We start from the raw sequence: 27868 nt of genomic DNA on the forward strand, positions 1-27868 counted from the left end.
GGCGTAGACTCCTTGTGGATAACGAACGACAATTAAGTTCGTTCCCTAGCAACAGCAACGCCGTTAATTCAGCCTTGATGTACAGCAAATTAAATGCCCCGGGTGAGGATCGAACTCACGACCTTAAGATTATGAGACTTACGCGCTACCTACTGCGCTACCGAGGCACGTTGCAAGTAACGTTACAGGAAACTTGGTAAGTCTCTCATATTAGAGATAGACAGTTTGCGCTTTCTCAAGAATCTGTTGTGTTGCTACACGTGCTTTCCCTACTTGCTAGATAAACTGCTGCCGCAGCTTTTTCAACGGAACGCAGCACTGCCGAGGTTACAGTACATCGCCCTTGCGGCACCTAAACACAGCGGCCTGTTGGGCCAGGCCGTCGTCAGAGTTCAGAAATAGCACGCGACCGTTCAAGTACGGTCTATTGCGTGCTGCGTGTATGGTTCTTCTCACAGCGAATCCCGCTATACATTCCTGAGGCTGACGCAGCTCAGGCGAAGAATCGGCGCGGCAGCATTATAGCGAGAACAGGCAGAACGATGCATCGGCCGGGAATCGAACCCGGGCCGTCCGCATGCTAAGCGAGCATTCACCAATTTTTTTTTTTTTTTGTTCTCATTTCTTTCGTTGCATTTGTTGGGGGCGGACGTCCGATGGCGCCCGTTCATGTTCATCGTTGACTCGGTCTTTTATTACAGAGGGCAGATAACTCTCAGACCGAACACGCTGAGCTATCGTGCCGGCAAGCCTTAAGATTATGAGACTTACGCGCTGCCTACTGCACCTGCTGAGGGCACATGCCATTGAACCACCGATGCTCGACAAGCTGCCGTGCTTCCCGAGTACTTTTCTGCAGGGGGAAAGTGGGATTGCCACCCAGCGACGTCGGATACAACCGAAAAAAGTGCTACACACGCGGAGTGCTCCACTACACTGCCTTAAAACGAATGCTCATCTCTATCGTGTGAGTAACCTTGCGGCCGCGGCGGCTAGTCTTGCCCAAAGACGCAGCGTGCGTGGAGGCGCTACCCGAATGCGTGTGGATGCACCCTCCTACCTCGTAAAGCGCCTGCAGCTACTATCACCGTGGGCCGCTGCTGGCGGGCAGGAAGCCGACACAGCGGGGCGTTGCGAGCAGCGCCTGTGCGGTGGTGGTGTAATGGTGAGCATAGTTGCCTCCAAGCAGTTGATCCGGGTTCGATTCCCGGCCGCCGCAAGTGGCGCTGGTTTTTTCGTATGAGTATGTGAGCCGCGTGCTGTTAAATGAAGGTTTTTTCGTCGTAGCTCCACGCAGACCATCCTGTAGTATGTCCCGACTTGTCCCGACTTTGCTCGGCTGACGCGAAAGCTGACGCTTGGAATTCGCCCTTATCAAAAGGACAGGCACTATAAACGGCTGAGAGAGGCGAGGTGTGGAGAGGTACCAAACGACAGGCAATCTGCGAAATTTTCTGCTCGTTGTTCTTAAAGAAAAAAACCGACGCAGTCGGTAGGACTCGAACCTACGCTCCCAGAGGGAATCTGATTTCTAGTCAGACGCCTTAACCACTCGGCCACGACTGCTCGTAACTGAAGTTTCCCTGGAATCGTGAAGAATCAAACCGGTCTGCGCAGAATGTTGACAGGAAACGAACTCCGTGCACTGATTACGGCAGGGTTTACCATCGCTACGAGACGAGCCATTACGGAAACGTTAAAATCTTCGCCCGGACAGGGACTTGAACCCTGGACCCTTAGGTTAAAAGCCTAATGCTCTACCGACTGAGCTATCCGGGCTCACGCTCGTTGTGGATGGAGCGGCTGCAAGCAATGTAAATAACTGGAACGCGTGTGTAGGCGTACTACGGTAATTTCTGGCTTCTGGCGCAACTGGCGACTTCACCGACTTCCCACTGACGCTGGTAGCAGCCAACAGCGGACCAGAGCCTCTTCTCCCTTTATTCCGGTGCCGACAGTAATTGCATCATGTGCCTGTTTTCCCGATTACGTTCGGTCGAAGCTTCGGAAGGTGGGCGACAAACGACAGTTCGAAGGCCAAAACGTGGAGCGTTGTGTGCGCAAAAACTTCCGTTCCGGTACCGGGAATCGAACCCGGGCCTCCTGGGTGAAAGCCAGGTATCCTAGCACTAGACCACACCGGATTTGCTCGATAAGCGTGAGGTTTTCTCCGTCTCCTCTCGTATTTCGTGCTGAATCTCGACTCAGTGCAGTTCTCCGTTTGCGAGCATATTTGCGCCTACAGACTGGCATGGCGCACAGCTCGAATTGACTATTCATTATTTTACTCCTAACAAGGGAAGAGAAAGATCAAAGTTGTACGTTGTCATAATTGGAAATAAACATATTGACGCTGGGGCGTAGACTCCTTGTGGATAACGAACGACAATTAAGTTCGTTCCCTAGCAACAGCAACGCCGTTAATTCAGCCTTGATGTACAGCAAATTAAATGCCCCGGGTGAGGATCGAACTCACGACCTTAAGATTATGAGACTTACGCGCTACCTACTGCGCTACCGAGGCACGTTGCAAGTAACGTTACAGGAAACTTGGTAAGTCTCTCATATTAGAGATAGACAGTTTGCGCTTTCTCAAGAATCTGTTGTGTTGCTACACGTGCTTTCCCTACTTGCTAGATTAAACTGCTGCCGCAGCTTTTTCAACGGAACGCAGCACTGCCCGAGGTTACAGTACATCGCCCTTGCGGCACCTAAACACAGCGGCCTGTTGGGCCAGGCCGTCGTCAGAGTTCAGAAATAGCACGCGACCGTTCAAGTACGGTCTATTGCGTGCTGCGTGTATGGTTCTTCTCACAGCGAATCCCGCTATACATTCCTGAGGCTGACGCAGCTCAGGCGAAGAATCGGCGCGGCAGCATTATAGCGAGAACAGCAGAACGATGCATCGGCCGGGAATCGAACCCGGGCCGTCCGCATGCTAAGCGAGCATTCACCAATTTTTTTTTTTTTTTGTTCTCATTTCTTTCGTTGCATTTGTTGGGGGCGGACGTCCGATGGCGCCCGTCATGTTCATCGTTGACTCGGTCTTTTATTACAGAGGGCAGATAACTCTCAGACCGAACACGCTGAGCTATCGTGCCGGCAAGCCTTAAGATTATGAGGACTTACGCGCTGCCTACTGCACTGCTGAGGCACATGCCATTGAACCACCGATGCTCGACAAGCTGCCCGTGCTTCCCGAGTACTTTTCTGCAGGGGAAAGTGGGATTGCCACCCAGCGACGTCGGATACAACCGAAAAAAGTGCTACACACGCGGAGTGCTCCACTACACTGCCTTTAAAACGAATGCTCATCTCTATCGTGTGAGTAACCTTGCGGCCGCGGCGGCTAGTCTTGCCCAAAGACGCAGCGTGCGTGGAGGCGCTACCCGAATGCGTGTGGATGCACCCTCCTACCTCGTAAAGCGCCTGCAGCTACTATCACCGTGGGCCGCTGCTGGCGGGCAGGAAGCCGACACAGCGGGGCGTTGCGAGCAGCGCCTGTGCGGTGGTGGTGTAATGGTGAGCATAGTTGCCTTCCAAGCAGTTGATCCGGGTTCGATTCCCGGCCGCCGCAAGTGGCGCTGGTTTTTTCGTATGAGTATGTGAGCCGCGTGCTGTTAAATGAAGGTTTTTTTCGTCGTAGCTCCACGCAGACCATCCTGTAGTATGTCCCGACTTGTCCCGACTTTGCTCGGCTGACGCGAAGCTGACGCTTGGAATTCGCCCTTATCAAAAGGACAGGCACTATAAACGGCTGAGAGAGGCGAGGTGTGGAGAGGTACCAAAACGACAGGCAATCTGCGAAATTTTCTGCTCGTTGTTCTTAAAGAAAAAAACCGACGCAGTCGGTAGGACTCGAACCTACGCTCCCAGAGGGAATCTGATTTCTAGTCAGACGCCTTAACCACTCGGCCACGACTGCTCGTAACTGAAGTTTCCCTGGAATCGTGAAGAATCAAACCGGTCTGCGCAGAATGTTGACAGGAAACGAACTCCGTGCACTGATTACGGCAGGGTTACCATCGCTACGAGACGAGCCATTACGGAAACGTTAAAATCTTCGCCCGGACAGGGACTTGAACCCTGGACCCTTAGGTTAAAAGCCTAATGCTCTACCGACTGAGCTATCCGGGCTCACGCTCGTTGTGGATGGAGCGGCTGCAAGCAATGTAAATAACTGGAACGCGTGTGTAGGCGTACTACGGTAATTTCTGGCTTCTGGCGCAACTGGCGACTTCACCGACTTCCCACTGACGCTGGTAGCAGCCCAACAGCGGACCAGAGCCTCTTCTCCCTTTATTCCGGTGCCGACAGTAATTGCATCATGTGCCTGTTTTCCCCGATTACGTTCGGTCGAAGCTTCGGAAGGTGGGCGACAAACGACAGTTCGAAGGCCAAAACGTGGAGCGTTGTGTGCGCAAAAACTTCCGTTCCGGTACCGGGAATCGAACCCGGGCCTCCTGGGTGAAAGCCAGGTATCCTAGCCACTAGACCACACCGGATTTGCTCGATAAGCGTGAGGTTTTCTCCGTCTCCTCTCGTATTTCGTGCTGAATCTCGACTCAGTGCAGTTCTCCGTTTGCGAGCATATTTGCGCCTACAGACTGGCATGGCGCACAGCTCGAAATTGACTATTCATTATTTTACTCCTAACAAGGGAAGAGAAAGATCAAAGTTGTACGTTGTCATAATTGGAAATAAACATATTGACGCTGGGGCGTAGACTCCTTGTGGATAACGAACGACAATTAAGTTCGTTCCCTAGCAACAGCAACGCCGTTAATTCAGCCTTGATGTACAGCAAATTAAATGCCCCGGGTGAGGATCGAACTCACGACCTTAAGATTATGAGACTTACGCGCTACCTACTGCGCTACCGAGGCACGTTGCAAGTAACGTTACAGGAAACTTGGTAAGTCTCTCATATTAGAGATAGACAGTTTGCGCTTTCTCAAGAATCTGTTGTGTTGCTACACGTGCTTTCCCTACTTGCTAGATTAAACTGCTGCCGCAGCTTTTTCAACGGAACGCAGCACTGCCCGAGGTTACAGTACATCGCCCTTGCGGCACCTAAACACAGCGGCCTGTTGGGCCAGGCCGTCGTCAGAGTTCAGAAATAGCACGCGACCGTTCAAGTACGGTCTATTGCGTGCTGCGTGTATGGTTCTTCTCACAGCGAATCCCGCTATACATTCCTGAGGCTGACGCAGCTCAGGCGAAGAATCGGCGCGGCAGCATTATAGCGAGAACAGCAGAACGATGCATCGGCCGGGAATCGAACCCGGGCCGTCCGCATGCTAAGCGAGCATTCACCAATTTTTTTTTTTTTTTGTTCTCATTTCTTTCGTTGCATTTGTTGGGGGCGGACGTCCGATGGCGCCCGTTCATGTTCATCGTTGACTCGGTCTTTTATTACAGAGGGCAGATAACTCTCAGACCGAACACGCTGAGCTATCGTGCCGGCAAGCCTTAAGATTATGAGACTTACGCGCTGCCTACTGCACTGCTGAGGCACATGCCATTGAACCACCGATGCTCGACAAGCTGCCCGTGCTTCCCGAGTACTTTTCTGCAGGGGAAAGTGGGATTGCCACCCAGCGACGTCGGATACAACCGAAAAAAGTGCTACACACGCGGAGTGCTCCACTACACTGCCTTAAAACGAATGCTCATCTCTATCGTGTGAGTAACCTTGCGGCCGCGGCGGCTAGTCTTGCCCAAAGACGCAGCGTGCGTGGAGGCGCTACCCGAATGCGTGTGGATGCACCCTCCTACCTCGTAAAGCGCCTGCAGCTACTATCACCGTGGGCCGCTGCTGGCGGGCAGGAAGCCGACACAGCGGGGCGTTGCGAGCAGCGCCTGTGCGGTGGTGGTGTAATGGTGAGCATAGTTGCCTTCCAAGCAGTTGATCCGGGTTCGATTCCCGGCCGCCGCAAGTGGCGCTGGTTTTTTCGTATGAGTATGTGAGCCGCGTGCTGTTAAATGAAGGTTTTTTTCGTCGTAGCTCCACGCAGACCATCCTGTAGTATGTCCCGACTTGTCCCGACTTTGCTCGGCTGACGCGAAAGCTGACGCTTGGAATTCGCCCTTATCAAAAGGACAGGCACTATAAACGGCTGAGAGAGGCGAGGTGTGGAGAGGTACCAAAACGACAGGCAATCTGCGAAATTTTCTGCTCGTTGTTCTTAAAGAAAAAAACCGACGCAGTCGGTAGGACTCGAACCTACGCTCCCAGAGGGAATCTGATTTCTAGTCAGACGCCTTAACCACTCGGCCACGACTGCTCGTAACTGAAGTTTCCCTGGAATCGTGAAGAATCAAACCGGTCTGCGCAGAATGTTGACAGGAAACGAACTCCGTGCACTGATTACGGCAGGGTTACCATCGCTACGAGACGAGCCATTACGGAAACGTTAAAATCTTCGCCCGGACAGGGACTTGAACCCTGGACCCTTAGGTTAAAAGCCTAATGCTCTACCGACTGAGCTATCCGGGCTCACGCTCGTTGTGGATGGAGCGGCTGCAAGCAATGTAAATAACTGGAACGCGTGTGTAGGCGTACTACGGTAATTTCTGGCTTCTGGCGCAACTGGCGACTTCACCGACTTCCCACTGACGCTGGTAGCAGCCCAACAGCGGACCAGAGCCTCTTCTCCCTTTATTCCGGTGCCGACAGTAATTGCATCATGTGCCTGTTTTCCCCGATTACGTTCGGTCGAAGCTTCGGAAGGTGGGCGACAAACGACAGTTCGAAGGCCAAAACGTGGAGCGTTGTGTGCGCAAAAACTTCCGTTCCGGTACCGGGAATCGAACCCGGGCCTCCTGGGTGAAAGCCAGGTATCCTAGCCACTAGACCACACCGGATTTGCTCGGTAAGCGTGAGGTTTTCTCCGTCTCCTCTCGTATTTCGTGCTGAATCTGGACTCAGTGCAGTTCTCCGTTTGCGAGCATATTTGCGCCTACAGACTGGCATGGCGCACAGCTCGAAATTGACTATTCATTATGTTACTCCTAACAAGGGAAGAGAAAGATCAAAGTTGTACGTTGTCATAATTGGAAATAAACATATTGACGCTGGGGCGTAGACTCCTTGTGGATAACGAACGACAATTAAGTTCGTTCCCTAGCAACAGCAACGCCGTTAATTCAGCCTTGATGTACAGCAAATTAAATGCCCCGGGTGAGGATCGAACTCACGACCTTAAGATTATGAGACTTACGCGCTACCTACTGCGCTACCGAGGCACGTTGCAAGTAACGTTACAGGAAACTTGGTAAGTCTCTCATATTAGAGATAGACAGTTTGCGCTTTCTCAAGAATCTGTTGTGTTGCTACACGTGCTTTCCCTACTTGCTAGATTAAACTGCTGCCGCAGCTTTTTCAACGGAACGCAGCACTGCCCGAGGTTACAGTACATCGCCCTTGCGGCACCTAAACACAGCGGCCTGTTGGGCCAGGCCGTCGTCAGAGTTCAGAAATAGCACGCGACCGTTCAAGTACGGTCTATTGCGTGCTGCGTGTATGGTTCTTCTCACAGCGAATCCCGCTATACATTCCTGAGGCTGACGCAGCTCAGGCGAAGAATCGGCGCGGCAGCATTATAGCGAGAACAGCAGAACGATGCATCGGCCGGGAATCGAACCCGGGCCGTCCGCATGCTAAGCGAGCATTCACCAATTTTTTTTTTTTTTTGTTCTCATTTCTTTCGTTGCATTTGTTGGGGGCGGACGTCCGATGGCGCCCGTTCATGTTCATCGTTGACTCGGTCTTTTATTACAGAGGGCAGATAACTCTCAGACCGAACACGCTGAGCTATCGTGCCGGCAAGCCTTAAGATTATGAGACTTACGCGCTGCCTACTGCACTGCTGAGGCACATGCCATTGAACCACCGATGCTCGACAAGCTGCCCGTGCTTCCCGAGTACTTTTCTGCAGGGGAAAGTGGGATTGCCACCCAGCGACGTCGGATACAACCGAAAAAAGTGCTACACACGCGGAGTGCTCCACTACACTGCCTTAAAACGAATGCTCATCTCTATCGTGTGAGTAACCTTGCGGCCGCGGCGGCTAGTCTTGCCCAAAGACGCAGCGTGCGTGGAGGCGCTACCCGAATGCGTGTGGATGCACCCTCCTACCTCGTAAAGCGCCTGCAGCTACTATCACCGTGGGCCGCTGCTGGCGGGCAGGAAGCCGACACAGCGGGGCGTTGCGAGCAGCGCCTGTGCGGTGGTGGTGTAATGGTGAGCATAGTTGCCTTCCAAGCAGTTGATCCGGGTTCGATTCCCGGCCGCCGCAAGTGGCGCTGGTTTTTTCGTATGAGTATGTGAGCCGCGTGCTGTTAAATGAAGGTTTTTTTCGTCGTAGCTCCACGCAGACCATCCTGTAGTATGTCCCGACTTGTCCCGACTTTGCTCGGCTGACGCGAAAGCTGACGCTTGGAATTCGCCCTTATCAAAAGGACAGGCACTATAAACGGCTGAGAGAGGCGAGGTGTGGAGAGGTACCAAAACGACAGGCAATCTGCGAAATTTTCTGCTCGTTGTTCTTAAAGAAAAAAACCGACGCAGTCGGTAGGACTCGAACCTACGCTCCCAGAGGGAATCTGATTTCTAGTCAGACGCCTTAACCACTCGGCCACGACTGCTCGTAACTGAAGTTTCCCTGGAATCGTGAAGAATCAAACCGGTCTGCGCAGAATGTTGACAGGAAACGAACTCCGTGCACTGATTACGGCAGGGTTACCATCGCTACGAGACGAGCCATTACGGAAACGTTAAAATCTTCGCCCGGACAGGGACTTGAACCCTGGACCCTTAGGTTAAAAGCCTAATGCTCTACCGACTGAGCTATCCGGGCTCACGCTCGTTGTGGATGGAGCGGCTGCAAGCAATGTAAATAACTGGAACGCGTGTGTAGGCGTACTACGGTAATTTCTGGCTTCTGGCGCAACTGGCGACTTCACCGACTTCCCACTGACGCTGGTAGCAGCCCAACAGCGGACCAGAGCCTCTTCTCCCTTTATTCCGGTGCCGACAGTAATTGCATCATGTGCCTGTTTTCCCCGATTACGTTCGGTCGAAGCTTCGGAAGGTGGGCGACAAACGACAGTTCGAAGGCCAAAACGTGGAGCGTTGTGTGCGCAAAAACTTCCGTTCCGGTACCGGGAATCGAACCCGGGCCTCCTGGGTGAAAGCCAGGTATCCTAGCCACTAGACCACACCGGATTTGCTCGATAAGCGTGAGGTTTTCTCCGTCTCCTCTCGTATTTCGTGCTGAATCTCGACTCAGTGCAGTTCTCCGTTTGCGAGCATATTTGCGCCTACAGACTGGCATGGCGCACAGCTCGAAATTGACTATTCATTATTTTACTCCTAACAAGGGAAGAGAAAGATCAAAGTTGTACGTTGTCATAATTGGAAATAAACATATTGACGCTGGGGCGTAGACTCCTTGTGGATAACGAACGACAATTAAGTTCGTTCCCTAGCAACAGCAACGCCGTTAATTCAGCCTTGATGTACAGCAAATTAAATGCCCCGGGTGAGGATCGAACTCACGACCTTAAGATTATGAGACTTACGCGCTACCTACTGCGCTACCGAGGCACGTTGCAAGTAACGTTACAGGAAACTTGGTAAGTCTCTCATATTAGAGATAGACAGTTTGCGCTTTCTCAAGAATCTGTTGTGTTGCTACACGTGCTTTCCCTACTTGCTAGATTAAACTGCTGCCGCAGCTTTTTCAACGGAACGCAGCACTGCCCGAGGTTACAGTACATCGCCCTTGCGGCACCTAAACACAGCGGCCTGTTGGGCCAGGCCGTCGTCAGAGTTCAGAAATAGCACGCGACCGTTCAAGTACGGTCTATTGCGTGCTGCGTGTATGGTTCTTCTCACAGCGAATCCCGCTATACATTCCTGAGGCTGACGCAGCTCAGGCGAAGAATCGGCGCGGCAGCATTATAGCGAGAACAGCAGAACGATGCATCGGCCGGGAATCGAACCCGGGCCGTCCGCATGCTAAGCGAGCATTCACCAATTTTTTTTTTTTTTTGTTCTCATTTCTTTCGTTGCATTTGTTGGGGGCGGACGTCCGATGGCGCCCGTTCATGTTCATCGTTGACTCGGTCTTTTATTACAGAGGGCAGATAACTCTCAGACCGAACACGCTGAGCTATCGTGCCGGCAAGCCTTAAGATTATGAGACTTACGCGCTGCCTACTGCACTGCTGAGGCACATGCCATTGAACCACCGATGCTCGACAAGCTGCCCGTGCTTCCCGAGTACTTTTCTGCAGGGGAAAGTGGGATTGCCACCCAGCGACGTCGGATACAACCGAAAAAAGTGCTACACACGCGGAGTGCTCCACTACACTGCCTTAAAACGAATGCTCATCTCTATCGTGTGAGTAACCTTGCGGCCGCGGCGGCTAGTCTTGCCCAAAGACGCAGCGTGCGTGGAGGCGCTACCCGAATGCGTGTGGATGCACCCTCCTACCTCGTAAAGCGCCTGCAGCTACTATCACCGTGGGCCGCTGCTGGCGGGCAGGAAGCCGACACAGCGGGGCGTTGCGAGCAGCGCCTGTGCGGTGGTGGTGTAATGGTGAGCATAGTTGCCTTCCAAGCAGTTGATCCGGGTTCGATTCCCGGCCGCCGCAAGTGGCGCTGGTTTTTTCGTATGAGTATGTGAGCCGCGTGCTGTTAAATGAAGGTTTTTTTCGTCGTAGCTCCACGCAGACCATCCTGTAGTATGTCCCGACTTGTCCCGACTTTGCTCGGCTGACGCGAAAGCTGACGCTTGGAATTCGCCCTTATCAAAAGGACAGGCACTATAAACGGCTGAGAGAGGCGAGGTGTGGAGAGGTACCAAAACGACAGGCAATCTGCGAAATTTTCTGCTCGTTGTTCTTAAAGAAAAAAACCGACGCAGTCGGTAGGACTCGAACCTACGCTCCCAGAGGGAATCTGATTTCTAGTCAGACGCCTTAACCACTCGGCCACGACTGCTCGTAACTGAAGTTTCCCTGGAATCGTGAAAAATCCAACCGGTCTGCGCAGAATGTTGACAGGAAACGAACTCCGTGCACTGATTACGGCAGGGTTACCATCGCTACGAGACGAGCCATTACGGAAACGTTAAAATCTTCGCCCGGACAGGGACTTGAACCCTGGACCCTTAGGTTAAAAGCCTAATGCTCTACCGACTGAGCTATCCGGGCTCACGCTCGTTGTGGATGGAGCGGCTGCAAGCAATGTAAATAACTGGAACGCGTGTGTAGGCGTACTACGGTAATTTCTGGCTTCTGGCGCAACTGGCGACTTCACCGACTTCCCACTGACGCTGGTAGCAGCCCAACAGCGGACCAGAGCCTCTTCTCCCTTTATTCCGGTGCCGACAGTAATTGCATCATGTGCCTGTTTTCCCCGATTACGTTCGGTCGAAGCTTCGGAAGGTGGGCGACAAACGACAGTTCGAAGGCCAAAACGTGGAGCGTTGTGTGCGCAAAAACTTCCGTTCCGGTACCGGGAATCGAACCCGGGCCTCCTGGGTGAAAGCCAGGTATCCTAGCCACTAGACCACACCGGATTTGCTCGATAAGCGTGAGGTTTTCTCCGTCTCCTCTCGTATTTCGTGCTGAATCTCGACTCAGTGCAGTTCTCCGTTTGCGAGCATATTTGCGCCTACAGACTGGCATGGCGCACAGCTCGAAATTGACTATTCATTATTTTACTCCTAACAAGGGAAGAGAAAGATCAAAGTTGTACGTTGTCATAATTGGAAATAAACATATTGACGCTGGGGCGTAGACTCCTTGTGGATAACGAACGACAATTAAGTTCGTTCCCTAGCAACAGCAACGCCGTTAATTCAGCCTTGATGTACAGCAAATTAAATGCCCCGGGTGAGGATCGAACTCACGACCTTAAGATTATGAGACTTACGCGCTACCTACTGCGCTACCGAGGCACGTTGCAAGTAACGTTACAGGAAACTTGGTAAGTCTCTCATATTAGAGATAGACAGTTTGCGCTTTCTCAAGAATCTGTTGTGTTGCTACACGTGCTTTCCCTACTTGCTAGATTAAACTGCTGCCGCAGCTTTTTCAACGGAACGCAGCACTGCCCGAGGTTACAGTACATCGCCCTTGCGGCACCTAAACACAGCGGCCTGTTGGGCCAGGCCGTCGTCAGAGTTCAGAAATAGCACGCGACCGTTCAAGTACGGTCTATTGCGTGCTGCGTGTATGGTTCTTCTCACAGCGAATCCCGCTATACATTCCTGAGGCTGACGCAGCTCAGGCGAAGAATCGGCGCGGCAGCATTATAGCGAGAACAGCAGAACGATGCATCGGCCGGGAATCGAACCCGGGCCGTCCGCATGCTAAGCGAGCATTCACCAATTTTTTTTTTTTTTTGTTCTCATTTCTTTCGTTGCATTTGTTGGGGGCGGACGTCCGATGGCGCCCGTTCATGTTCATCGTTGACTCGGTCTTTTATTACAGAGGGCAGATAACTCTCAGACCGAACACGCTGAGCTATCGTGCCGGCAAGCCTTAAGATTATGAGACTTACGCGCTGCCTACTGCACTGCTGAGGCACATGCCATTGAACCACCGATGCTCGACAAGCTGCCCGTGCTTCCCGAGTACTTTTCTGCAGGGGAAAGTGGGATTGCCACCCAGCGACGTCGGATACAACCGAAAAAAGTGCTACACACGCGGAGTGCTCCACTACACTGCCTTAAAACGAATGCTCATCTCTATCGTGTGAGTAACCTTGCGGCCGCGGCGGCTAGTCTTGCCCAAAGACGCAGCGTGCGTGGAGGCGCTACCCGAATGCGTGTGGATGCACCCTCCTACCTCGTAAAGCGCCTGCAGCTACTATCACCGTGGGCCGCTGCTGGCGGGCAGGAAGCCGACACAGCGGGGCGTTGCGAGCAGCGCCTGTGCGGTGGTGGTGTAATGGTGAGCATAGTTGCCTTCCAAGCAGTTGATCCGGGTTCGATTCCCGGCCGCCGCAAGTGGCGCTGGTTTTTTCGTATGAGTATGTGAGCCGCGTGCTGTTAAATGAAGGTTTTTTTCGTCGTAGCTCCACGCAGACCATCCTGTAGTATGTCCCGACTTGTCCCGACTTTGCTCGGCTGACGCGAAAGCTGACGCTTGGAATTCGCCCTTATCAAAAGGACAGGCACTATAAACGGCTGAGAGAGGCGAGGTGTGGAGAGGTACCAAAACGACAGGCAATCTGCGAAATTTTCTGCTCGTTGTTCTTAAAGAAAAAAACCGACGCAGTCGGTAGGACTCGAACCTACGCTCCCAGAGGGAATCTGATTTCTAGTCAGACGCCTTAACCACTCGGCCACGACTGCTCGTAACTGAAGTTTCCCTGGAATCGTGAAGAATCAAACCGGTCTGCGCAGAATGTTGACAGGAAACGAACTCCGTGCACTGATTACGGCAGGGTTACCATCGCTACGAGACGAGCCATTACGGAAACGTTAAAATCTTCGCCCGGACAGGGACTTGAACCCTGGACCCTTAGGTTAAAAGCCTAATGCTCTACCGACTGAGCTATCCGGGCTCACGCTCGTTGTGGATGGAGCGGCTGCAAGCAATGTAAATAACTGGAACGCGTGTGTAGGCGTACTACGGTAATTTCTGGCTTCTGGCGCAACTGGCGACTTCACCGACTTCCCACTGACGCTGGTAGCAGCCCAACAGCGGACCAGAGCCTCTTCTCCCTTTATTCCGGTGCCGACAGTAATTGCATCATGTGCCTGTTTTCCCCGATTACGTTCGGTCGAAGCTTCGGAAGGTGGGCGACAAACGACAGTTCGAAGGCCAAAACGTGGAGCGTTGTGTGCGCAAAAACTTCCGTTCCGGTACCGGGAATCGAACCCGGGCCTCCTGGGTGAAAGCCAGGTATCCTAGCCACTAGACCACACCGGATTTGCTCGATAAGCGTGAGGTTTTCTCCGTCTCCTCTCGTATTTCGTGCTGAATCTCGACTCAGTGCAGTTCTCCGTTTGCGAGCATATTTGCGCCTACAGACTGGCATGGCGCACAGCTCGAAATTGACTATTCATTATTTTACTCCTAACAAGGGAAGAGAAAGATCAAAGTTGTACGTTGTCATAATTGGAAATAAACATATTGACGCTGGGGCGTAGACTCCTTGTGGATAACGAACGACAATTAAGTTCGTTCCCTAGCAACAGCAACGCCGTTAATTCAGCCTTGATGTACAGCAAATTAAATGCCCCGGGTGAGGATCGAACTCACGACCTTAAGATTATGAGACTTACGCGCTACCTACTGCGCTACCGAGGCACGTTGCAAGTAACGTTACAGGAAACTTGGTAAGTCTCTCATATTAGAGATAGACAGTTTGCGCTTTCTCAAGAATCTGTTGTGTTGCTACACGTGCTTTCCCTACTTGCTAGATTAAACTGCTGCCGCAGCTTTTTCAACGGAACGCAGCACTGCCCGAGGTTACAGTACATCGCCCTTGCGGCACCTAAACACAGCGGCCTGTTGGGCCAGGCCGTCGTCAGAGTTCAGAAATAGCACGCGACCGTTCAAGTACGGTCTATTGCGTGCTGCGTGTATGGTTCTTCTCACAGCGAATCCCGCTATACATTCCTGAGGCTGACGCAGCTCAGGCGAAGAATCGGCGCGGCAGCATTATAGCGAGAACAGCAGAACGATGCATCGGCCGGGAATCGAACCCGGGCCGTCCGCATGCTAAGCGAGCATTCACCAATTTTTTTTTTTTTTTGTTCTCATTTCTTTCGTTGCATTTGTTGGGGGCGGACGTCCGATGGCGCCCGTTCATGTTCATCGTTGACTCGGTCTTTTATTACAGAGGGCAGATAACTCTCAGACCGAACACGCTGAGCTATCGTGCCGGCAAGCCTTAAGATTATGAGACTTACGCGCTGCCTACTGCACTGCTGAGGCACATGCCATTGAACCACCGATGCTCGACAAGCTGCCCGTGCTTCCCGAGTACTTTTCTGCAGGGGAAAGTGGGATTGCCACCCAGCGACGTCGGATACAACCGAAAAAAGTGCTACACACGCGGAGTGCTCCACTACACTGCCTTAAAACGAATGCTCATCTCTATCGTGTGAGTAACCTTGCGGCCGCGGCGGCTAGTCTTGCCCAAAGACGCAGCGTGCGTGGAGGCGCTACCCGAATGCGTGTGGATGCACCCTCCTACCTCGTAAAGCGCCTGCAGCTACTATCACCGTGGGCCGCTGCTGGCGGGCAGGAAGCCGACACAGCGGGGCGTTGCGAGCAGCGCCTGTGCGGTGGTGGTGTAATGGTGAGCATAGTTGCCTTCCAAGCAGTTGATCCGGGTTCGATTCCCGGCCGCCGCAAGTGGCGCTGGTTTTTTCGTATGAGTATGTGAGCCGCGTGCTGTTAAATGAAGGTTTTTTTCGTCGTAGCTCCACGCAGACCATCCTGTAGTATGTCCCGACTTGTCCCGACTTTGCTCGGCTGACGCGAAAGCTGACGCTTGGAATTCGCCCTTATCAAAAGGACAGGCACTATAAACGGCTGAGAGAGGCGAGGTGTGGAGAGGTACCAAAACGACAGGCAATCTGCGAAATTTTCTGCTCGTTGTTCTTAAAGAAAAAAACCGACGCAGTCGGTAGGACTCGAACCTACGCTCCCAGAGGGAATCTGATTTCTAGTCAGACGCCTTAACCACTCGGCCACGACTGCTCGTAACTGAAGTTTCCCTGGAATCGTGAAAAATCCAACCGGTCTGCGCAGAATGTTGACAGGAAACGAACTCCGTGCACTGATTACGGCAGGGTTACCATCGCTACGAGACGAGCCATTACGGAAACGTTAAAATCTTCGCCCGGACAGGGACTTGAACCCTGGACCCTTAGGTTAAAAGCCTAATGCTCTACCGACTGAGCTATCCGGGCTCACGCTCGTTGTGGATGGAGCGGCTGCAAGCAATGTAAATAACTGGAACGCGTGTGTAGGCGTACTACGGTAATTTCTGGCTTCTGGCGCAACTGGCGACTTCACCGACTTCCCACTGACGCTGGTAGCAGCCCAACAGCGGACCAGAGCCTCTTCTCCCTTTATTCCGGTGCCGACAGTAATTGCATCATGTGCCTGTTTTCCCCGATTACGTTCGGTCGAAGCTTCGGAAGGTGGGCGACAAACGACAGTTCGAAGGCCAAAACGTGGAGCGTTGTGTGCGCAAAAACTTCCGTTCCGGTACCGGGAATCGAACCCGGGCCTCCTGGGTGAAAGCCAGGTATCCTAGCCACTTTTTTTTTTGTTTTTTTTTTTTTCTTTTTTTTTCTTTTTTTTTGTTTTTTCTGTCTCTTTTATTTTTTTTTTTTTTTTTTTTTTTTTTTTGGCCTCCATCCTCCCCTTATAGCCCGTCACTTGCGCTCGCCAAAATTGCCTTCATCGGCTAGCTTCAGTAGCTGTAATTGTATGGAACTAAATGTCTCCTCATGAGACGGAAATGAAAATACTTCTTGATTGGTAGCCCTGACTCGCCGTAGGTGTACGTGGGGAATTTCAGCAGACTGGTGGCTTCAAAGTTTGTCTTCTCGGTGAATAGCTATTGCTGATGTATTCCGTTGTCGAACATTCGTTTTTTTTCGTCCATCTCTCAAGTGTTATTCCTGTTTGAGCTGCTCGTAACTCCGAAGCCCCGGCCACCAATGTCTCCATGACATCCTACCAGGGTACCTTTTAGGTTTTCTAACATAAAGAAAATAAAAGAAATAAAAGTGTCGCCCCATTAGTATGGCAAATACTATGAAAAAAAAACCATTAAATATTTTTGCAATATAGTGACTCTATGTCAACGTTCGTAATAAAAAACAAGCATAGTTTTCTCTATATTTCGTCGTTCGTAGTAGGGTCTGGTGTTCCATCGTTAAATGTATCCAATAGTCTTCTGTACTCTTCTCTTTCTCGGATAGTATGTAGTCTACAGTCTGGCCCTTTAGCCAATTGACGGCACGTCGTTTTGTATTGGGATAGGGAACTTCGTCAGGGTTGAGTAGGCGTGTTGGTGTTATCGTTCTTGGTGACGTTCGCAGTAAGCTTGCGAGTTTCCGTGTGCAGAGGGACCATATGTCCTGTACAGCGTCGCAAGTAAATCTATGCTCGTCCGTGTCAACTAAGTGACATCTGATACAATTCGGTGTTTCAGCCAGGTGAATCTTGTGTAACCTCGAATTGGTCGGAAATTTCCTATTGACTGCCATGTACCAAGTTGAGCGAACCGTAGATGAAAGAAGCGGGTCGTGAATGTTCTCCCATACTTGTTTCCAGTTATAACCTCGACATTTCTCCTCCACTATATTGCGTGGTGTACTTTCCGTCAATGTGGCGTAAATCGCTTTGACTTTGTGTCGGTCTGCCTCTGGAATTCTTCGTTGTATGTAGCTAAGTTCTAGTATGAAATGCCTGAAGTGACAGAGCGAGTTCAGAATGTGTTTTACATCTACAGGTGGGTCCAGATTGGGAGGCACTATTTCATTCAAAATGTGAGCCGTCAGTGTGTTAGGTGATCTGTGCCACTGTTTGTATGTTTGACTAACATACAAGGCTTTTGCTTTGAGGTAGACATCCGTCAAATTGAGGCCTCCATTCCAAACTGGTAGGGTGAGGGTTTCATACTTTACTTTAAATACCTGACCCCTGGTAACAAAGTGGCCAAGCGCCGCTAACATTTGTTGTGCCATAGTCTTTGGTAATGGCAGTACTTGGGCAACGTAATTTACTTTGGAAATTATGTAGGTGTTAACTAAAGCCACTCTTTGAATGGCAGTTAGAGCTCGCAGGCTATGTTGCCGTATGCCAGCGCGCATTTTTGCCAGCAGTTTTCGATAGTTCAAGGCAGCCGTGCGGCGGACATTGCGTGTGTATTCAATCCCGAGGCAGGTGATCGTTTCCAAGCTTCTTATTCTTTCAGCAGCACCGAGTTCTAATCCGCGTCCAATGTGCATTAAGCCTGACTTGTGACGGTTGAGTTTCGCCCCCGATGCAGCTTCATACGTTGCTACAATGTGGAAAGCTTTCTCTAAGTCCTCGTCCTTCGTTACTACAAAACTGACATCATCTGCGTAAGCCTGGCAAATAATCTTCTGACCATGAATGAGCAGCCCTGGAAGGTCTTGCGTCAGGGAGTACAAGAATGGCTCGAGTGCTATGGCAAACAATGCCATCGACATTGGGCAGCCCTGTCGTACTGAACTGGCGATACTGATCGGCCTGCTTAAGCGTCCATTGACATTGATTTGCGACGTACCATTCATCAGGAGGGTTTTGACAGTATCAGTGATTTTCTGAGGAAAATGCATGGCGTCCATGGTGCGTAGGAGATAGGAGTGGTTCACCCTGTCAAAGGCCTTTTCAAAGTCAAGGGACACAAGGGCACTTGGGATGTCACAGGCTTCGGCAATCGCTATGAGATCTCTATATGCAGTTAAAGTGTGGAAAATATTTCTATTTGGTCCAACGCACGTTTGGTAGTCGCCGGTAACGCTGGTAATGACTGAATTTAATCGTTGCATAATGACACGTGCGAAAATTTTATAGTCAGTGTTAAGCAATGTTAAAGGCCGGAGATTCTCTACAGTTTTGCCTCCTGGAGTTTTTGGTACTAGCACCACTATCCCTTGACAAAAATCTTTCAAGCTGTCATTTCGAATGTTCATAATGTCATTACAGACCAGAGTCAACTTACTAATTAACTGTCGCCTAAATGTGTGATAAAACTCGGCAGGTAATCCGTCAGGACCAGGCGATTTATTTCTTGGGCTTCTGAGAATGGCGTCTGCCACTTCATCCTCGAGTACGTCTGAGGCGAGTTCTTCCGCCTGTTCCGGACTAAGTCTCCCCCACGCCCTGTCCGTAAGGACTGCCTGCGCTGCCACATCTATTGGTTTTTCAGCTAGTAACGCCGTAAAATGTTTATAAATTGCTTCTTGAATAGCAGTTTGTGTGTCGAAAAGGCGACCGTCTGCAGTTTTTAGCTCAGTCAGTATTTTCCTGTTTCGTCTTTTTTGCTCTTGTATGACGTGGTACATGGATGTGGTCTCCTCCCGCACTGCATTTTGCAGGCGTGTTCGCACTTGATAGCCTTCAGATTGTCGTCGCGTCAGTGTTAGGAGTGTCGCTTTGATTCTTTTGATCTGCATGTGATTGGCCACTACTGTATTATCGTCGGTATAAAGTTCTCGTAGGCACTGAAAATAGAATTCTATTGTGGTCCTCTGCCAGGCGTATTTCTCGCGAGAGTAACACTTCATCGCTTTTATTAGAGCTGGCTTTGCACATTTTAACCACCACGAGAAAGCCGAATTGTACAGTGGAAATTTCCTTTCACAATCTGCCCATGTGTGTTGGAAGACGGCGTGGCACCCTGGATCTGATAAATGGGAAACATTCAGTTTCCACGGGCCTCTCGCTCTATATGTACCCTGTTTTTCCATATTTATGGTACAGATATATGCTACATGGTCAGAGAATATAAGCGGCCATCGCTCCGCTTCCAAAACATGGTTTCGTAAATTGGAAGTTGCATAAATTCTGTCAATGCGGCTGGCAGAATGGCTGGTGACGTGGGTAAAACCGGGCATGTCGCCGTGTTTAAGTTCCCACGTGTCGAGTAGGTTTAATTCTCGAACAATGTCCAGAAGTTCTATGGAAGTGTTAAAATGTGGCGTTTGGTCTTTGGGTTTCAGTACACAGTTGAAATCACCTGCAAAGACGACTTGGCCTGTGCGGGTTGTAAAAAGCGGCACTATCTCTTCCTTAAAAAACTCCGATCTCTGGCGTTTTTTTCCCGTTCCAGAAGGGGCATAAACATTTATGAATCGGGTGTTGTGGATTGTCCCCGCAATACCTCTGCTGTTCGGCAGTCTGTCGACATTGGCTACGGCGATGCCTTCTTTGGTCAAAAGTGCAGTTCCGAGTTCACTGCCACGTCCCGGGTTGATTAACGCATTGTAACCTGTGATACGATCCAGATCAATGTCGGCGACCTCTTGCAACAGCGCAATGTCGACATCAGCTGCATATAAGAAATCCGTAAGATTCCTCAGGTTTGACGTACTGCTGATCTTGTTGATGTTGACCGTGGCAACACGGTATGCCTGTAAGGGTGGCATGAGGGCAGAGGTATGCGTAGCGTTGAGCCGCTCCCTTAGGGATGACGGAGGGGCATCAATTAAAAGAAGTCGGGGTCGGCATCGACCGTCTGAAGAGCAGATTCAGTCTTCCGTTGCCCTTGCGATTCCGTTTCCCGCACTTCTGACACTGTTTCTCGGTCTTGTCCCTGTACTTCGGTCATACCGTTGTCGTGAGAGCATTCTTCGACGTCGTCCGCCCAGTTACGCGGGTGGTGAGCTTCACGCGGATCTGCACTGCTATCTGGCAGGTGGCCACCTGTACCTTCTGTATCGACTGACATCAACTTCGTCTGTGATGGGGAGGGTCTGTTGTCGGAGTCAGCCTCTGAGTCGTCTGTGCGGGACTTTTTGGATGTCTGGGGAGTTGCAGTGGAAACCTGAGACGTCACGTCGGTCATCTTCTGACGCACCTGATTGGCTTTCTCGCGCAGTGGTTGCGCTTTTGTGTCAGCACCCTGTTGCGCGATTCTTCGCTTCTTCTGCTTTTTCGGGGAAGGGCACTTGGAGTTTTGAGCAGTGTTCTCCTGAGTGGCACAGTTTTCGGCCATGGGAAAAACTTCCGCCGCTTGCGGCTGTTCGAAGACGTTACAGACCTGGCTGCCACCCTGCGTCTCCTTACTTCCCTCCTTAACTTCCTGTAAGGAAGCTCCGAGGGTTTCCGAAACATTACTCGTCTCCATTGGTATGTTCTCCTCGTTGTGATCAGTGTACGCATCTAGGGTGAAATCGACGCTGAGTTCTGGAGCGGTATTTACACGGGCGGCGGCTACGTAAGTGATCGGCAACGTAGAACTGGGGCCAGGCTGCTCACGCTCGCCAGTCGGGATCTGCGCTACGCGCCTCTGAAGACACTGAGCGCGGACATGTGCTGTAGAGCCACATCCCGAGCATGTCCGTGGTTGCCCGTCATAAATTACTATGGCCCTGTACCCACTGATAATGATGTAAGATGGAATATGCTTCAGCAATTCGAGTTTCACTTGCCGCACACCGTTTAATACTGGGAATATATGTTGACCTGACCATTTCTCAGCAACGTTGCTTATTACCGAACCATATTCCCGTAGTTTGGCGTTAATCTGCTCGGCAGTTACTTCGAAGGGCAGTTCAAATATTCTGATAGTTCGCAATCCTAAGCCGGCTTGCGTTAGTCGCACCTCGCCAACGTTTCCGTCTGAATGTTTAAACCTAAGAGATCCACCACAAGACGCAACAATTTGTTCACATCGTTCAGGCGTCACCAATTTCAAGTAAACGGTACTACTAACGATCGATAAGTGAATGCCAATTAAATCGTCAATCGTTAATTTCATGACATCTCGCACAAATAGTTCTACCTCAAAGGATTTTGGTCTGGCAAATTTCGGGTCGAATGTCAACTTAAGAGTGTCTTTCCGTTCTGGTTGAGTCATGATTGCATTCGTGTATTCATTACCGAGGGTAGTGTTATCGCTGTAAGCGCGCACTCACCATGCACAGCGACCGCCGCCGGCAGCGACGAAGTAAACACGACCAGCCGCTCCGTACGTCCGCACCGCACGGCTGCCCGCGAGGGAATGCCACTAGACCACACCGGATTTGCTCGGTAAGCGTGAGGTTTTCTCCGTCTCCTCTCGTATTTCGTGCTGAATCTGGACTCAGTGCAGTTCTCCGTTTGCGAGCATATTTGCGCCTACAGACTGGCATGGCGCACAGCTCGAAATTGACTATTCATTATGTTACTCCTAACAAGGGAAGAGAAAGATCAAAGTTGTACGTTGTCATAATTGGAAATAAACATATTGACGCTGGGGCGTAGACTCCTTGTGGATAACGAACGACAATTAAGTTCGTTCCCTAGCAACAGCAACGCCGTTAATTCAGCCATGATGTACAGCAAATTAAATGCCCCGGGTGAGGATCGAACTCACGACCTTAAGATTATGAGACTTACGCGCTACCTATTGCGCTACCGAGGCACGTTGCAAGTAACGTTACAGGAAACTTGGTAAGTCTCTCATATTAGAGATAGACAGTTTGCGCTTTCTCAAGAATCTGTTGTGTTGCTACACGTGCTTTCCCTACTTGCTAGATTAAACTGCTGCCGCAGCTATTTCAACGGAACGCAGCACTGCCCGAGGTTACAGTACATCGCCCTTGCGGCACCTGAACACAGCGGCCTGTTGGGCCAGGCCGTCGTCAGAGTTCAGAAATAGCACGCGACCGTTCAAGTACGGTCTGTTGCGTGCTGCGTGTATGGTTCTTCTCACAGCGAATCCTGCTATACATTCCTGAGGCTGACGCAGCTCAGGCGAGGAATCGGCGCGGCAGCATTATAGCGAGAACAGCAGAACGATGCATCGGCCGGGAATCGAACCCGGGCCGTCCGCATGCTAAGCGAGCATTCACCAATTTTTTTTTTTGTTCTCATTTCTTTCGTTGCATTTGTTGGGGGCGGACGTCCGATGGCGCCCGTTCAAGTTCATCGTTGACTCGGTCTTTCATCACAGAGGGCAGATAACTCTCAGACCGAACACGCTGAGCTATCGTGCCAGCAAGCCTTAAGATTATGAGACTTACGCGCTGCCTACTGCACTACTGAGGCACATGCCATTGAACCACCGATGCTCGACAAGCTGCCCGTGCTTCCCGAGCACTTTTCTGCAGGGGAAAGTGGGATTGCCACCCAGCGACGTCGGATACAACCGAAAAAAGTGCTACACACGCGGAGTGCTCCACTACACTGCCTTAAAACGAATGCTCATCTCTATCGTTGAGTAACCTTGCGGCCGCGGCGACTAGTCTTGCCCAAAGACGCAGCGTGCGTGGAGGCGCTACCCGAATGCGTGTGGATGCACCCTCCTACCTCGTAAAGCGCCTGCAGCTACTATCACCGTGGGCCGCTGCTGGCGGGCAGGAAGCCGACAAAGCGGGGCGTTGCGAGCAGCGCCTGTGCGGTGGTGGTGTAATGGTGAGCATAGTTGCCTTCCAAGCAGTTGATCCGGGTTCGATTCCCGGCCACCGCAAGTGGCGCTGGTTTTTTCGTATGAGTATGTGAGCCGCGTGCTGTTAAATGACGGTTTTTTTCGTCGTAGCTCCACGCTGACCATCCTGTAGTATGTCCCGACTTGTCCCGACTTTGCTCGGCTGACGCGAAAGCTGACGCTTGGAATTCGCCCTTATCAAAAGGACAGGCACTATAAACGGCTGAGAGAGGCGAGGTGTGGAGAGGTACCAAACGACAGGCAATCTGCGAAATTTTCTGCTCGTTGTTCTTAAAGAAAAAACCGACGCAGTCGGTAGGACTCGAACCTACGCTCCCAGAGGGAATCTGATTTCTAGTCAGACGCCTTAACCACTTTTTTTTTTTTTTTTTTTTTTTTTTCTTCTGCGCTATATTAGTGGATTTTTTTTTTTTTTTTTTTTTTTTTTTTTTTTTTTTTTTTTTTTTTTTGCGGTGGTAGATCTCAGGATCACTACGTCTCAAGCTCGTCTTCACTTAATAATAGCATAAATGTGTCCGTGTCGTTCTGCATTCGTCGATGATTCAGTTTCCTGAAGGCATGATGCAAAGTTGTCATCTCTTAGCGTTGAGAGTAAGTTCGCCGAGATTACCGCCGTGCTGTTTTCTTGTAGTTATTAACGAAAGTAACTGGGTACTAGTGTGTCTTCCTTGAGTTAGTGGAGACAAAAACAACAAGATCAGAGGTTTCTCTTGCAGCATCGTAAATAATAATAGAAATAAAGTTCTATATAGAGGAAAGATGGGTATCTAGAAAGAAATACTGCCCCGTCTGTTACACTTCGTCAAATTAAACTATACTTGTCTTCTGAGTAACGTAAAAAAACCAGAAATAATACTGGCTCCACAAATTTGGCATCTTGTTGCATGCTGCTTCTCGTTGACCTTAGGTGCACACATTGTACAACCTATGAAGCAATGGAGTCCTGAAAACTGACAATTAGATACCCTGATAACAGAAGAAATAAATAAAAAAAAGCAATGATCGTACCCATTGGTTCGCACACTTAAAGCTTCCCATCATTCAAAGCAACGGTGAGAAAATTCTGAAACTTTTCGTTATACTTCCGTAATCGTTTGATCGCGTAATATTCGGCGATAAGATACAAATGAAAATCAGAAATTGTAGGTGTTTTAGTCGTCAGCATATAATATAGGTACTGTCCAATTAACCAGGTATAGCTATTATTCTTAGATTTCGGAAATAATTTCCAGTCCGGGTGGAATATATCTTGCAGTTGTATTGCGGATGGCGTCGTTCTATTAATAAGAGCCAGTTTCATTCTCGTCCAATTCCAGATTTGCGTCTGATCTCTGCAGTATAATATGTGTTGCAATGTTTCCACATGGCCACATGTGTCGCAAGTCGGTGTAGGCCGTAATTGGATCTTACACAATTTCTCCCCCGTGGGCATCACCTCGTTCACAACATCATACCACACGGAACGAACTCGGGAATGAAGAAAAGGAGCGCTGATATTCATCCAAATTTGTCGCCAGTTCTTGCCAGGATACTTCATTTCTATAGAGTTATTCTGTTGCCGATTCGTAAAGACACTGTAGACAGCAGCAGCAGTGAGTGGTTGCAGGTGTTGATGCACATAGCTGGACTCCACGTAATAACGGCGAATATGAACGAGCTCGTGATGGATATGTCCAACATTTATCGGTGGCGTCATATCCGGTGGTCGTAACTGCTGGAATAGACGCGCTGTAAGACCTGTCTGACTATATCGTAAGATCCTTGTTGTTCGAGCTAGAAAAATCGCTAAGCACTGTAATTCAACATTTTTAAGGGCTAAACCACCTTTATACTGAGGTAAAGCGGTAGCCTTGAAGGCGACTTTAAAAATATTACCTCGCCAAATGTACCAGCCTGCAAGGGCTAAGATTCTGTTTGCAATATCAGGAGGAATAGGGAGAACAGCGGCAACATGGTAAATCTTGCTGAGAACATAATAATTGACGAAATGTGCTCTCTGAATCCTGTCTAAACACCGCATATTGTGCTCTCGAATCAAAGCGCGAAGGACGTTGAGCTTCTGTTCCCAATTCACTCTTACCATTTCCCGTGGATTCGGAGTGAGAATCAAACCAAGGTGCTTGAGCTGGTTGGTTGCCTCTAACCAAACGGTGTCCGCGAAGCGAGCCTGCGGACCTAGATGCAAGACTTTGGATTTCCGTTCGTTAAGGCGTGCACCGCAGGCGCTGGCATACCGGTGGACAAGCCGTCGCACGGTATCGAACTCTTCGTCGTTGTTGATAAGGACGCTGATATCGTCCGCATAGGCATGACAGACGGTCTTTGTATTCAGCGTTTGAAGACCCGGTAAGGTGACGGAAAACGTTTTCAGTAGTGGCTCTATAGCAATGGCGAAAAGAGTCGTGGAAAGCGGGCACCCTTGTCGCAAACCTTGTTGAATGGGCACAGGGGCTGTTAACTGGCCGTTGAATTTCACGCGGGAAGACGTATTGCAGATACAGTTCCTGATGATCTGTACGAAACGATGGTTGAAACCCAGTTTGTCCAGCGTTCGGAATAGAAATCCATGGTTAGTCCGATCAAATGCCTTATCGAAGTCAAAAAAGACTATTGCCAACGTGGTCTTGCAAATCCAAGTCAAATATGCAATATCTCGGTATTCGCACAGGGCGTCTATCATCGATCGACCAGTAACCACGTTCATGTGGTATGAACCAAGCACTTTACTAAGGACTGGCTTGAGCCTGGCATTCAGAATCCGAGTAAAGATTTTGAAATCTGCATTGAGTAGGGTGATTGGTCGTAAGTTATTGAGTGAAGTCCCTGGTGACGGTTTGGAGACTAAGACTATCAGGCCCTCAGTGAACTGCGATGGAAAAGCAGTATTCGTTAACAATTCATTATACATGATAGTCAGTTCGTCGCCGAAAACATCCCAATACCGGAGATAAAATTCAACCGGCAAACCGTCTGATCCTGCAGCTTTTCCTTTCGCCGCAGACGTAATGATTGACTTCACTTCGAAGTTAGTTATGTTGGCCAGGAGCTGTGCGTGGTCGTCCGGATCCACCGATGCCGTAATGTTAGACAAAAATTCCTCTCCCGCCTCTACATCTGTGTCAGGCACTGAGTAAAGTTGCCGAAAATGATTCCGGAGAAAAGCCTTAAGCTCGCCTTGCTCATCATAAACACGACCATCGTCATCTGTCAGTTGAGTAATGATTTTTTGTCTGCCTCTTTTAGCTTCCCGTATTACGTGGTACAAGGACGCTGACTCGTTAAAGGTGTCATCGAAAGCGCGTGCCCTGACTTGGGCTCCTGCCAGAGACTCACGAACCAATGCGGTGATTTCGGCTTTGGTACGTTTAATGCGAAGGAGATTGCCAGGCAGTGCAGAGGAATCGTTGTACAACTGGCGGAGAGCGGTAAAATAAAATTCCAACGTCTGTTTCTTCCAGTACGCCTTGGTCCTGGCAAACTGACAAATACATTTCTTTATGTGCGGTTTGACGAGCTCTGTCCACCAATGAACACGCTCCCTATACCTTTGTCGTCGCTGGAGGCACCATTGCCACGTTGCAATGAGATCCTTCTTCAGGTCGACGTCGTCCAACAGTGCGACGTTCAGGTGCCATACGCCTCGACCCAAAAAGGTTTTCTGCGAGACGTGCCTAAGCGTTATGTGATACGCACAGTGGTCGCTAAAATTAACAGGCCATATTTCACAATCCCTGGCAGTGCTTAAAATGTCTTTAGATACATAAAATCTATCCAGACGACTAGCGGAGGCAGTGGTAACATAAGTATATCCGGTCACCTGCGGGCGAAGTAAGCACCAGGTATCAAGTAAGTCCAGCCCATCAATTAAATCTCGCAACTCCAAACAAAAATTAAAATTCGGACACTGGTCGTCTCTGCGTATAACACAATTAAAATCGCCGCCCAATAAAATCTTCGAACAACCACAGGATAATAATGGCACAATTTCATCGCGATAAAAAACACTCCTATCCCTTCGGCCTACAGATCCAGTCGGGGCATAGACGTTGACCAAAAGCAAATCGTCGAATTGTACAGCAATCCCTCGACCCGTTTCTAAAATCGCTCGAGGTTTACAAGTGATGCCCGCTTTGTACAAAATTGCAGTCCCTGCCTCATCGCCAATATTTATGAGGGCCTCATAGCCTGTGACATTCCCGACCTTGGGTGTGACGACTTCTTGTAGGAATACGATATCTACATCGGCGGCATACAGATAGTCAGTCAAACATTTTAATTTTACATCAGATGTTATTCGATTTATATTAGCAGTTGCAATTTTGTAATCCCGCATAAGAAGGGTGATGCCATATTAATGCGTATCGTCAGCCCAGGAAGGCTGCCTGCTCGACCCCGGCGAGTGAGCGGTATCCGTAAATGTATCGGGTCCAGAACTGTCGACATGCATCCCCATATCGGGTTCCTCTGAATGCTGCACTACCTGTACTCCATCGTCTGTGACGAGTTTCTCACATTCATCCGTCCGGAACTGCTCGATAGTACGCTGCAGTTTCTGTTCAAGAGTACGAGTTTCCTCGTCACTCTGCTTACGGACCGATTTCTTTGGTCGTCCTTTCCTCTGAGGACGGGTGTCTTCGACTTGTTGGTTGTTGTCAGATTTCGCAGCGGTAGGGGTAGCTCCCGTGGGAGACTGTT

General features: G+C 50.2%; 34 non-coding genes across 34 annotated transcripts; 7 read left to right on the forward strand and 27 right to left on the reverse strand.

The window, feature by feature from the left end:
• Window positions 1-1484: 1484 nt before the first annotated feature.
• Window positions 1485-1566, reverse strand: Trnas-aga (transfer RNA serine (anticodon AGA)). The gene has a single exon. It is a non-coding gene; the product is annotated as a tRNA-Ser (tRNA).
• Window positions 1567-1706: 140 nt separating this feature from the next.
• On the reverse strand, window positions 1707-1779 carry Trnak-uuu (transfer RNA lysine (anticodon UUU)). The gene has a single exon. It is a non-coding gene; the product is annotated as a tRNA-Lys (tRNA).
• Window positions 1780-2073: 294 nt separating this feature from the next.
• Trnae-uuc (transfer RNA glutamic acid (anticodon UUC)) lies at window positions 2074-2144 on the reverse strand. The gene has a single exon. It is a non-coding gene; the product is annotated as a tRNA-Glu (tRNA).
• Window positions 2145-2451: 307 nt separating this feature from the next.
• Window positions 2452-2524, reverse strand: Trnam-cau (transfer RNA methionine (anticodon CAU)). The gene has a single exon. It is a non-coding gene; the product is annotated as a tRNA-Met (tRNA).
• A 981-nt stretch (window positions 2525-3505) lies between these two features.
• Window positions 3506-3577, forward strand: Trnag-ucc (transfer RNA glycine (anticodon UCC)). The gene has a single exon. It is a non-coding gene; the product is annotated as a tRNA-Gly (tRNA).
• A 266-nt stretch (window positions 3578-3843) lies between these two features.
• Window positions 3844-3925, reverse strand: Trnas-aga (transfer RNA serine (anticodon AGA)). The gene has a single exon. It is a non-coding gene; the product is annotated as a tRNA-Ser (tRNA).
• Window positions 3926-4064: 139 nt separating this feature from the next.
• Window positions 4065-4137, reverse strand: Trnak-uuu (transfer RNA lysine (anticodon UUU)). The gene has a single exon. It is a non-coding gene; the product is annotated as a tRNA-Lys (tRNA).
• A 296-nt stretch (window positions 4138-4433) lies between these two features.
• On the reverse strand, window positions 4434-4505 carry Trnae-uuc (transfer RNA glutamic acid (anticodon UUC)). Its single transcript has one exon. It is a non-coding gene; the product is annotated as a tRNA-Glu (tRNA).
• A 308-nt stretch (window positions 4506-4813) lies between these two features.
• On the reverse strand, window positions 4814-4886 carry Trnam-cau (transfer RNA methionine (anticodon CAU)). Its single transcript has one exon. It is a non-coding gene; the product is annotated as a tRNA-Met (tRNA).
• Window positions 4887-5866: 980 nt separating this feature from the next.
• On the forward strand, window positions 5867-5938 carry Trnag-ucc (transfer RNA glycine (anticodon UCC)). Its single transcript has one exon. It is a non-coding gene; the product is annotated as a tRNA-Gly (tRNA).
• A 267-nt stretch (window positions 5939-6205) lies between these two features.
• Window positions 6206-6287, reverse strand: Trnas-aga (transfer RNA serine (anticodon AGA)). Its single transcript has one exon. It is a non-coding gene; the product is annotated as a tRNA-Ser (tRNA).
• Window positions 6288-6426: 139 nt separating this feature from the next.
• Window positions 6427-6499, reverse strand: Trnak-uuu (transfer RNA lysine (anticodon UUU)). Its single transcript has one exon. It is a non-coding gene; the product is annotated as a tRNA-Lys (tRNA).
• A 296-nt stretch (window positions 6500-6795) lies between these two features.
• Window positions 6796-6867, reverse strand: Trnae-uuc (transfer RNA glutamic acid (anticodon UUC)). Its single transcript has one exon. It is a non-coding gene; the product is annotated as a tRNA-Glu (tRNA).
• A 308-nt stretch (window positions 6868-7175) lies between these two features.
• Window positions 7176-7248, reverse strand: Trnam-cau (transfer RNA methionine (anticodon CAU)). The gene has a single exon. It is a non-coding gene; the product is annotated as a tRNA-Met (tRNA).
• Window positions 7249-8228: 980 nt separating this feature from the next.
• On the forward strand, window positions 8229-8300 carry Trnag-ucc (transfer RNA glycine (anticodon UCC)). The gene has a single exon. It is a non-coding gene; the product is annotated as a tRNA-Gly (tRNA).
• A 267-nt stretch (window positions 8301-8567) lies between these two features.
• Trnas-aga (transfer RNA serine (anticodon AGA)) lies at window positions 8568-8649 on the reverse strand. The gene has a single exon. It is a non-coding gene; the product is annotated as a tRNA-Ser (tRNA).
• Window positions 8650-8788: 139 nt separating this feature from the next.
• On the reverse strand, window positions 8789-8861 carry Trnak-uuu (transfer RNA lysine (anticodon UUU)). The gene has a single exon. It is a non-coding gene; the product is annotated as a tRNA-Lys (tRNA).
• Window positions 8862-9157: 296 nt separating this feature from the next.
• On the reverse strand, window positions 9158-9229 carry Trnae-uuc (transfer RNA glutamic acid (anticodon UUC)). Its single transcript has one exon. It is a non-coding gene; the product is annotated as a tRNA-Glu (tRNA).
• A 308-nt stretch (window positions 9230-9537) lies between these two features.
• On the reverse strand, window positions 9538-9610 carry Trnam-cau (transfer RNA methionine (anticodon CAU)). Its single transcript has one exon. It is a non-coding gene; the product is annotated as a tRNA-Met (tRNA).
• A 980-nt stretch (window positions 9611-10590) lies between these two features.
• Window positions 10591-10662, forward strand: Trnag-ucc (transfer RNA glycine (anticodon UCC)). Its single transcript has one exon. It is a non-coding gene; the product is annotated as a tRNA-Gly (tRNA).
• A 267-nt stretch (window positions 10663-10929) lies between these two features.
• On the reverse strand, window positions 10930-11011 carry Trnas-aga (transfer RNA serine (anticodon AGA)). Its single transcript has one exon. It is a non-coding gene; the product is annotated as a tRNA-Ser (tRNA).
• Window positions 11012-11150: 139 nt separating this feature from the next.
• On the reverse strand, window positions 11151-11223 carry Trnak-uuu (transfer RNA lysine (anticodon UUU)). The gene has a single exon. It is a non-coding gene; the product is annotated as a tRNA-Lys (tRNA).
• A 296-nt stretch (window positions 11224-11519) lies between these two features.
• Window positions 11520-11591, reverse strand: Trnae-uuc (transfer RNA glutamic acid (anticodon UUC)). Its single transcript has one exon. It is a non-coding gene; the product is annotated as a tRNA-Glu (tRNA).
• Window positions 11592-11899: 308 nt separating this feature from the next.
• On the reverse strand, window positions 11900-11972 carry Trnam-cau (transfer RNA methionine (anticodon CAU)). The gene has a single exon. It is a non-coding gene; the product is annotated as a tRNA-Met (tRNA).
• Window positions 11973-12952: 980 nt separating this feature from the next.
• Trnag-ucc (transfer RNA glycine (anticodon UCC)) lies at window positions 12953-13024 on the forward strand. The gene has a single exon. It is a non-coding gene; the product is annotated as a tRNA-Gly (tRNA).
• A 267-nt stretch (window positions 13025-13291) lies between these two features.
• On the reverse strand, window positions 13292-13373 carry Trnas-aga (transfer RNA serine (anticodon AGA)). Its single transcript has one exon. It is a non-coding gene; the product is annotated as a tRNA-Ser (tRNA).
• A 139-nt stretch (window positions 13374-13512) lies between these two features.
• Trnak-uuu (transfer RNA lysine (anticodon UUU)) lies at window positions 13513-13585 on the reverse strand. The gene has a single exon. It is a non-coding gene; the product is annotated as a tRNA-Lys (tRNA).
• Window positions 13586-13881: 296 nt separating this feature from the next.
• On the reverse strand, window positions 13882-13953 carry Trnae-uuc (transfer RNA glutamic acid (anticodon UUC)). Its single transcript has one exon. It is a non-coding gene; the product is annotated as a tRNA-Glu (tRNA).
• Window positions 13954-14261: 308 nt separating this feature from the next.
• Trnam-cau (transfer RNA methionine (anticodon CAU)) lies at window positions 14262-14334 on the reverse strand. Its single transcript has one exon. It is a non-coding gene; the product is annotated as a tRNA-Met (tRNA).
• Window positions 14335-15314: 980 nt separating this feature from the next.
• On the forward strand, window positions 15315-15386 carry Trnag-ucc (transfer RNA glycine (anticodon UCC)). Its single transcript has one exon. It is a non-coding gene; the product is annotated as a tRNA-Gly (tRNA).
• A 267-nt stretch (window positions 15387-15653) lies between these two features.
• Window positions 15654-15735, reverse strand: Trnas-aga (transfer RNA serine (anticodon AGA)). The gene has a single exon. It is a non-coding gene; the product is annotated as a tRNA-Ser (tRNA).
• Window positions 15736-15874: 139 nt separating this feature from the next.
• Trnak-uuu (transfer RNA lysine (anticodon UUU)) lies at window positions 15875-15947 on the reverse strand. Its single transcript has one exon. It is a non-coding gene; the product is annotated as a tRNA-Lys (tRNA).
• Window positions 15948-22074: 6127 nt separating this feature from the next.
• Trnam-cau (transfer RNA methionine (anticodon CAU)) lies at window positions 22075-22147 on the reverse strand. The gene has a single exon. It is a non-coding gene; the product is annotated as a tRNA-Met (tRNA).
• A 975-nt stretch (window positions 22148-23122) lies between these two features.
• On the forward strand, window positions 23123-23194 carry Trnag-ucc (transfer RNA glycine (anticodon UCC)). The gene has a single exon. It is a non-coding gene; the product is annotated as a tRNA-Gly (tRNA).
• The last annotated feature ends 4674 nt before the right edge of the window (window positions 23195-27868 follow it).

The sequence above is a fragment of the Schistocerca serialis genome, chromosome 4, assembly GCF_023864345.2.
Source record: "Schistocerca serialis cubense isolate TAMUIC-IGC-003099 chromosome 4, iqSchSeri2.2, whole genome shotgun sequence".
Classification (NCBI taxonomy): domain Eukaryota; kingdom Metazoa; phylum Arthropoda; class Insecta; order Orthoptera; family Acrididae; genus Schistocerca; species Schistocerca serialis.